The sequence below is a fragment of the Lynx rufus genome, unplaced genomic scaffold (assembly GCF_022079265.1).
Source record: "Lynx rufus isolate CCGP_SWC_20201006 ecotype Redwood Valley unplaced genomic scaffold, mLynRuf1.p SCAF_29, whole genome shotgun sequence".
Classification (NCBI taxonomy): domain Eukaryota; kingdom Metazoa; phylum Chordata; class Mammalia; order Carnivora; family Felidae; genus Lynx; species Lynx rufus.
Genome location: NW_025814844.1, coordinates 886,883 through 894,479, shown reverse-complemented (window position 1 = coordinate 894,479; position 7,597 = coordinate 886,883). Strand labels below are relative to the sequence as shown.

Sequence of the window (7,597 nt, the reverse complement as noted above, 5' to 3'; positions counted from 1 at the left end):
GAATAGGCAGTGACATGGTGACACATCATCATCCGGAAGGCTGCCCCCGGAGGCAGGCTCCCAGGAAGGTGTAGTACGGCTGCTGGGATAGTGTCACAGGGAAAGAGGTGCTTCCAGAATGCTGGTGTTCCTCCTCCCTCCCCTCTTGCTGTGGTCAGATTCTGGGGCACTCACAAGGCCACATCTGCTAGTGGATAGTGTCCCTGGCACAGGGCTCTGACTGCTCTGCCACCTTGTCAATAGTGAGTGGACCCAGGGCCTTCTCCGTGGGAAGGTGACCCAACTCCCTTCTGCTCTAGGAGCCCCCCCCCCCCACACACACACACAAGCAGCCCAGGTAGATGGCCAGAGGGACATAGGGGGACAGAAACTGTACCTTCGGCTTTAAGCCCAAACCACCTGTTCCTTCCTTACTAGAATTCTGCACTAAGGTTTCAGCCCCAAACAGGGCTAATCATAAAAGGTTCATTCATTTTTCTCTGCAATTGTCCCTTGTGTATGAATCTCCTTGGCATTCGAAACTGGAGTCTGCCTTCTGGGTCTCCTCATCTCATACCAACCAACAGCATCCAACCCTCCTGCTACTTCCAAGGTGGCTGCAGGAGCGAGGAGGACAGGAAGAGATGAGGCCCACTCCATCCAGAACAGCCTAATGTGCTCCTTGAGACAGCACCTCCTGCCCTTGAGGTCAGGGAGGTGGCTGACCTGCTTCAGTGGCTTCAGGCTGACCTGCTCTGGGGCTGCAGGGGGCAGAACTCCTGTAGACCAGGCCTTTGTGCATGGCTCACAGAAGCAGGGCCTGGTTGTCTGGCTGAATTGGTTAGACACAGACCATTGCCCTTGACAACACCCATTCCTGTCACTTTGAGACCAGTACATATTGTCATGAGGTGCACCATGAGCATTTGCTCAGTTGAGTGTGGCATCCCTTCCAGGGCTGCTAGACAGGAGAAGGCACCACAGACTTGCAGATGTGAACCCACTCCCCCTCTACCCTCCATCGTCAGTCAGGCCCTCAAAGACCTGAAGATAACCAGCAACCAAGGGAGCTCTGAGAGCCCCCTTTGAGAAAGCAGCACTGCTGGAAATAGGAAGCCAAGTGGGGGTCCCTAGGCAGTCAGGGGTAAGGGTTTGTAACTTCTTTCCAAGGTCACAGCATCACCCATGGTTTGAAAACCCAAGAGCAATGTCACCCCATCTCTACGATGAGTCTGGCAATGTGTGAAGGGACAGGGCAGGAAGATAGGAGGAGGGGGTAGGTATAACCACCTGTAGACACATGAGGTCCTATAGCAGGGGAGTAGAGGGTTCAGGGTGAGTTTCCAGAATAATGGTCATTTGGGGACCAAGAGAGGGTTCAGTCACAGGGGGCAGAGGTGGGAGGAACACCCAGGCTGAACACTTCGGGAGATCTGTGGTCTGCTCACCTAAGCCAGGGGTGCAGCCTTGTAAGAGAAGCAGAGCTCAAACTCAGTGGCTAGGTGGGGTGGGTGACATTGAAAGATTGCTTTCAAGAGATTGAAAGCCAAGAGCCAGAAGCTGAGGCATGATGGAATGCAGACAGGGAGAGGTTGACAGAAGCCACAGGGCACAGGTAATCTCACAGGCAATGCCTTGGTCTCGTGCCCCTATGGGGCCAGCTCCATAGTGCAAGGGGCACTACCTCACTTTGCTGTCATCTCTAAGCCGCTGACCTTGAATAGAATTAGTGCTCCAAAGAGTCTAACATGGGCCCCAGCTGAAGAGGATTGCAGGTAAACCAGCTTTCACAGGCACCCCACTTCACAGTGCAGGAGGTCCTGTCCCATGCACCACTTCACCTGTGCCATGGTTCTCAAACTTCCCCTCCATGGTCATTCTGATGTCAGTGGTATGGACACACTATGAGAAACACCGATTCAGGGTTTCACAACTCACAATGACCCCATCAGATCATGTGGTTGCTATATTGCTGTAGTCCCCACTTTTCTGGTAAGGAAACAGGCTCAGCTGAGCTAAGGAACATGTCTAAGGTCTTAAGTTATAAAAGTAACCTCAAGCTTTCTTGGGGTCACCACACTAACAGGGGGTTATAGGATCTAGGAGGATCTAAGCAGGAGAATGGGATGAGCCAGCGCCCCTCTCCCACCCTGCTTTCTCCACCTAAATACACCCTGCCTTTCAGACTCACCCCCACCCAAAATGGCTTCCTTTCATGTCAGCTAACTGCTAGTTCTCCAAGGTTCCTTGCTTCACTGAACCCCTCCTGTTAGTGAAGCATCCCAGAGACCCTAATTCCTGGGAAGGATACAGGCCCGTATGTGGACCAGGAAGTCAAGGAGGTGGGGCTGCAGTATGACTTTTGAGAGTCCTTGCTCCATTAAATTTTTTTTTTAATTTTTTTTAATGTTTATTTATTTTTGAGACAGAGAGAGACAGAGCATGAACGGGGGAGGGGCAGAGAGAGAGGGAGACACAGAATTGGAAGCAGGCTCCAGGCTCTGAGCCCTCAGCCCAGAGCCCGACGCAGGGCTCAAACTCACGGACCGTGAGATTGTGACCTGAGCTGAAGTCGGACCCTTAACCGACTGAGCAACCCAGGCGCCCCCATTAAATTTTTTAAATTATACTTTACAAATGCATTGATATAAAGATGAATATATTAATATCATATATTAAAACATTTTCTTTGATCTAAAAGTTCATTTATTCTAGCTTTAAAAGAAAACATTTTCATGGGCCTCTCTTGGTAGCAGAAAAATGCCCCACCCCCAAAGATGTCCGTGTTTTCTTTTCATACCTGGAATCTGTGTTGATGTTAGAGTACATGGCAAAGGAGAATCAGGGTTGCAGACAGAATGAAGGTTTCACGTCATCTAACTTTAAAATAGGGAGGGGCGCCTGGGTGGCTAAGCATCAGACTTCGGTTCAGGTATCTCGCAGTTCTCAAGTTCAAGCCCTGTGTCGGGCTCTGTGCTGACAGCTCAGAACCCGGAGCCTGCTTTGGATTCTGTGTCTCCCTCTCTCTCTGCCCCTCCCCCATTCGTGGTCTGTCTGTATCTCTCAAGAAATGAATGCACATTAAAAAAATTTTTTTTAATTAAAAAAAAAAATAGGGAGATTACCCATGTGTCATCTGGGCAGCCCAAAGTCATCACAGGGTCTTTAAAAATGGAACGGAATCAGAGGAGGCAGTCGGAGAGGTGGCAGCGTGAGGACTTGTCCTAATGTTCCTGGCTTTGAAGATGGAAGAGGCTGCCAGCCAAGGAATGGGCAGTCTTTAGAATCGGTAAGGCTAAGGAACGGATTCCCCCCAGAGCACCCAGAAATTCAGGCACGCATGCTGCCGACACTAGGAACTTAAGGCCCATTGAGAGCTCTCCGGACTTCTGATCTCCAGAATCATAAATAAATAAATTTGTGTTAAGTTTGTGGTAATTGTCACAGCAGCAATAAGAAACTAACACAACCGCTAAAAGTATGCTGGGCCCCAGGGACTGTGCCCCCCTGGCCTGGTGGTCCGCGGACCCCGGGGCAGTCTCGGACCCTGCTCTGCCACTCACCAGCCGCCGACAACACGTGCTGCTTAAAGTCTGGGCGCTGTGACGCAGGTGTTGCTTTCCCCAGTCTACCCAGCAACCCAAGGCTCGAGAAGTGAAACAATTCGCTGGTGAGCGTTTTTGCTCCAGAATCCAGGATGGGGGGGGGGGGGGCGCTGCGTGGCCGCACGACCCTTTGGTTGCGGCGCTGCTCTTCACCACTTGTAATGAAAGGGCCGCGAGGCCACCAGGGGGCAGCAGAGGCCTGACCCCGCCCGCCGTCCGACTGCGCCTGCGCGGAGCCCGCGGCGGCGGGGGACGGGAAGTGGGCGGGGCCGGCCAGGAGCGGCTCGCGGGGTCTGGAGTGGCGGAGTAGCAGGTGAGGCCCTTGGGGTGAATGAGGAGCCCGGGGGGGGGGGGGCGTGGGACCGGAGGGCTGACCGCGCTGGTGTGAGGCTCAGGTGGGGACCTGAGGCATATAGGGGTGAAACGAGGCGCTGAGGAACCAGAGGGTGCGGAATAGGGGGCTGGGGAGGCAGGGAGGCCGAGATGGGAAGACCCAAGGGGTTCAGGGGCCGAGTAGGGAAGCTGAAGAGAGGAGGGAACACTTGGGGGCCTGAGGAACTCGAGGCAGGGAATTGGAGGGCAGGGGAGACAAGGATGTAGAATTGGGGGGCCATTGGGCCGACGGGGGTGTGGCCGAGCCGAAGGCCAGGTGGGAACTGGGGGCGGTGAAGCGGAATGGATGCTGAGGGGTGACGTGCCCCCCATTTGCCCGGACGGAGCTCCCATTCCTAGGAGCATCTGGCCTGGACCCACTGCCCTGACCCCTACCCCACCAGTCCCTGCACCTTTGCCAGACCACACCTCTGCCCACGTGCCCCTACCCCAAGGCCTGCCTCCACCCATGGCCCTCTTCCAAGTGTATTTAAAGTGAGTGTTTTAATAAAAGGGAATCCTTGGGCTGCTGCAACTTTAGCCCCAGATGTGTGAAATCTAAATCTCAGGCAGGGAGGTGATGGACTCCACCACCACTGGTAGCTGTGTGACCTCACCCAAGCTTCCCAACCTCTGTGCAATAGGGAGAAATGACACCTGATTGTAGAGATTTTAATGCAGGACCTAACACATAGTGAGGACCGGTTGATGGTGATGGACTCCTCCCCCACAGCCTTCCATCCAGCGGAACACAGGTCCTTATGGTATTTCCTGGGACAAGTTCTGTCAGCCAAGCTGTACTCCCACCATGGGAGATAGAATGTAGGGCCAACACTCTGAGGTCATCTCTAGCTCACTTCTGCCCTTTATGCCCATATCTGGCCTGTTGTCAGATCTCATTCTTTTCTTCCTACAACTGAGCTGAAAGTGACAAAAGGCATCAGAAGACCTCATGTGAGTCCGGCTTTGCCATTTCCTCATGTGTGACATTAGGTGGGTTGTTACCCTCCCCAAGCCTATTTCTTCATTCGCGGTGTGGCCTGACAGCATGTACTTCTCAGCCTAGTTGTGCAAGAGGTATCAAAACAAATACCAATGTGAAGACCACTTTGAAAGTTGTAAACCTCTATACAAGTTCATTTGTAGAATTCCTTTTGAGATATTGCCTGAGGCCAACCCTGTCTTTAAAAACCTTTCTCTGCTGATCCCTGTTCTCCAAAGAATGTTTTAACTTCCTCTTTGAAGGTGCCAGTCCTCAGGCTGCTTATCTCAGCCTACACCACCCACTGGCAGTGGCAGAAGGCAGCCAGCATCTTGCTTCTGCCGTCACACTTGCCAGGTTCCCTGCACAAAGGGCCATGATAACACCCAAGAAGACAGGGGTGGGCTTCCTGACTTCAGTACAGAGAAAGTAACACCTGTAAAAAGTGGTTGCACAACAGTGTGAATGTACTTGATGTCATAGAACCGTAGACCTAAGAATTGGGGTAGAATGGTAAATTGTAGGTCATGTATATTTCACCACATTTTTTTTTTTACATTTATTTATTTATTGAGAGTCATAGACAGAGCACAAGTTGGGGAGGGGCAGAGAGAGAAGGAGACACAGAATCCAAAGCAGGCTCCAGGCTCTGAGCTGTCAGCACAGAGCGCAATGCGGGTCTCAAACTCACAAACCATGAGATCATGACCTGAGCCAAAGTCGGACGCCTAACCAACTGAGCCACCCAGGTGCCCCTTACCACGTTTTTTAAAGAGAAAAATGTCACGTATGTAGAAAAGGATCTGGAAAATTGACACCATATTCTTCCCCGCGGTTGCTTAGGAATAAAAAAAGAAAATTCTCCATTTACGGACAAGTTTTTAAAGATGAAGGCGATACTTTGTAACGATGCAGTTTCCGTTCTTAAGGATTGCTATTTTTTGCATTACTCCTACCTCCTGAAGTCAAGCAGGACTCTCAAGTATTTTGTCCACACGATCTAGAAAAATGCAGTTGTACACATATGCATTAGTTGAGCTTATGAGTCAAAACTGATAAACTAGAGGAAAATAAGTATTTTTTATTTGGGGTCTAGCACATGGAAGACCGTGTGCTAGACCCAAAGGTGTGACAGTTTCAGCAGAGCTTGGATCAAAGAGGTCTGAGGGGCAAAAGGGTATGCCACGAGACAAGGCACAGGAACTCGGAGGTGAGGGGCTGGACCAGGGTGATGAGCACAGAAATGAAAGAAGGGAAGCCAAGAGGGACTGAATCCCCAGGCTGGTGACCAATGATGGGTGGGCAGGGTTTCTGTTGCAGTTAGGGGCCAGGCTCCATAGACTCCCGAGTGTGAACCCCACTGAGGGACTTCCAACAACTCACTTGGTTCTTTTGCTGCAACCCCCACCTGTAAAGGGGGATTAATGACAACAGGTTGCCGGGAGGTAAAAAGACGGAGATGCAGGAAGACTGCCGTTGTTGCTGGCAGCCTCGGGCCCCTGGCAGATGTAGGCTGGCGGCACCGTTATGCCAGCCTCCGCGGCTGCCAGCTGACGAGCAGCATCATTCCCGGAGCCCCGAGGACCCGGCCATGGGCCAAGTGTGCCCAGTCTGGTTGAGGCAGGTGACAAGGGGGCTGGTAGCCCAGTGTTCTTCCCATGCCCACCCCTGGGCCTTAATGATTTGCACAGACTTTACGCACGAGCTCCCCTCCTCAGAACCCCTCACGAGTGCACGCAGTCAGGGCGTCCAACAGAGCTCTGGCTCATGTTGCACCACCTGCCAGCTGGCTGCTGAGACTGCCCCCTCCAGGTGGTCCTGCAAGAGCTCAGGTCCACAGCTCCGTCCCCTGCCCCTCCTAGCACTGGGGCTGTCTCTGGGGCCCCCTTTACTTTCGGAATCTCTCCCTCCTGCCCTCTTCATGCCTTTATCTTTCGGCCCTAGGCTCCTGGGGGCAGGGATTGTTTTGCTTATGTATGTATGTATGGCAGACATCACAGATTTGGAGTTTGTTGAAAAAAAGAAGGACAAGGAAGGAAATTACTCTTGACTTTTACCCCAGCTGGGCCCCAGGGAAGGAAAGCCGTGTCCTGGTTCCTCTCCTGGCCCCTTGCCTCAGCCAGGTGATACAGAGACAAGCCTGGTTGGTCCTCAGCAGGGAGGATGGCTCTGGGCCACCCGCTTGTCTAACAAAGGAGGGCAGCTGGCGCAGGCCCTGGGAATAAGCCAGTCACACCCTGGCAAATACAGGCCAAGCATGCACACAAGCACTGTCACGCCCGTGCTGCCGTCCCCACTCACCCCTGACCCCTACCCAACTCAGCAGGCATGTCACAGGCTGCCATCCAGGCCTGTGCCTGACCCTGGGCTTGGGGCAGTGGGCATGGGGCAGAGACAGAGAGGAGGGGCCACCAACCCCCAGGGAAAGGGGCAGGCTCTGGGGAAGGGGACTTCAGGCACAGCAAACAGCATCCCAAGGAGGTTCCTGCATTCCAGAACATTGAGCAAATGCCCCCTGGCAAGTGAGGTGGCAGGTGAAGGGTCTTGAATTCTGTGCTTTATTTACACGGGGGGGGGGGGGGGCGGGGGAGGAGGGAGTGTCTCAAACTAGGGCCCTCCTGTGCATTTTGGGGAGGTTAGCGAGCAAGCCCTCCTCTCA

General features: G+C 53.0%; 1 protein-coding gene across 1 annotated transcript in view; it reads left to right on the top strand.

Moving 5' to 3' along the window:
• The first annotated feature begins 3,853 nt into the window (after positions 1-3,853).
• PPM1F (protein phosphatase, Mg2+/Mn2+ dependent 1F) overlaps positions 3,854-7,597 on the top strand; it is a 30,066-nt gene continuing 26,322 nt past the window's right edge. The window contains exon 1 of the mRNA XM_047090245.1: positions 3,854-3,897. The gene's annotated coding sequence lies outside the window, so the exon portion shown is untranslated. The remainder of the gene's footprint in view (positions 3,898-7,597) is intronic.